Source organism: Sander vitreus, chromosome 11 (genome assembly GCF_031162955.1).
Source record: "Sander vitreus isolate 19-12246 chromosome 11, sanVit1, whole genome shotgun sequence".
Lineage (NCBI taxonomy): Eukaryota > Metazoa > Chordata > Actinopteri > Perciformes > Percidae > Sander > Sander vitreus.
Window position 1 is genome coordinate 1,932,725 of NC_135865.1, and position 1,593 is coordinate 1,934,317.

Below are 1,593 nucleotides of genomic sequence, written 5' to 3' on the forward strand. Positions count from 1 at the left end.
GTGGTGGTCAGATGAAAAGAGTTCTCTTTGGCCTAAGAAAACTACAAAAAAACACACACATACACAAACACGGATGCACACTCACACGCACACACACACACACACACACACACACACACACACACACACACACACACACACAACCTTTGTCAACAGCAGCACAGCCTCTTAGCTCTTTTATGTAAAGTGCTCCCTGGAAGCGCCGACAGTAAAGTCATCTCTCCATACCCAGGGGAGTTTGCACCATTAGAAGGTAAAATACGGCCACAGATGAAGCACGGATCTCTTGTAACAGAGTCCACATGTACCCCTGATCAAACCGAATGCTTCCTGTCACGTCTCTTCACATCTAACTCCCCTGATAGATCCCATTGGTTGTTAGGCCTCTAAATAAAAAAGATACCTACACACACTCTGTCACGTCTGCCTTTGTTCCCTGGCAGCAGCCTGCAGCCGGCAGGCTCGGGGTTGTACATGACAAGCTCCTTCTTCATCTCCGAGGCTTTCCAACGAGCGGTGAAGGCAGAGTGCCGAGGCCTCCGAAAGCGAAAAACTCCTGTTGATCTGAAACATTTCTCATCTTCATCTGGAGACAGGCGGGATATGAGAGAAAGAGTGCGAGGAGGCTTCGCATTTTTGATCAAAAAGCTGCAGGAGAAAAATATTACAGATTAGGATGAGAGGAAGAGAGCTTTTTAAGGAATAGCGGCATGTTGGAACAAGTGAAGAAATCAGCAGGAGTTGTAGGGGAAGATGGAGAGAGAGAGAGAGAGAGAGAGAGAGAGAGAGAGAGAGAGAGAGAGAGAGAGAGATTCTAAAATATGGACGGATTGGGGGAAAGGGGCTACAAAGATGGAAGAAGGAACACATAAGAGGGTGATAGTGAAAAGCAGATGAGAGGACAGAAGTGTGGAGTAGAGACGAGCTGACAGCATTCCTCATCTTTCTGTCAGAGAAAGTATTGCACAGTACTATGATCAGACTGCAGCAGCTGATTCAGAACGCTGCTGCTCGAGTCCTCACTAAGACCAAGAAAGTGGGTCACATCACTCCAGTTCTGAAGTCTTTACACTGGCTTCCTGGGTCAGGGTACTAAAGTATAATCCGTTTTTCGTTTTAAACTAAAAACGAAAAAACAGGTCGATGTTTCAGTTTTGGTTCCGTTTTCTCGTTTTTCCAATGTCCATACAAATTAAAAATTAACTGGAAAACTGCTCGTTTTTCAACCGTTTGTTTTTTTGTTATTCATGTTTCATGTTGAAAAACAAGCAGTTTTCCAGTTAATTTTTAATTTGTATGGACATTGGAAAAACGAGAAAACGGAGCTCATAGTTTTGTTTTTCCGTTTTTGGTTTGAAACCAAAACCGAAACATCGACCCGTTTTTTTCATTTTTTTTGTTTTTGGTTTAAAAAGAAAAACGGATTATACTTTAGTACCCTGACCTTCCTGTCCCTCAAAGAATTGATTTCAAAATACATTCCTGATCTGCTACTACACTATGAACCACCTCTCAGGTGGTCTGGGACAGGTCTGATTTCTGTCCCCAGAGTCAGAACGTTCACACTGCAAGTCTTAATGCTTAAAGGACCAT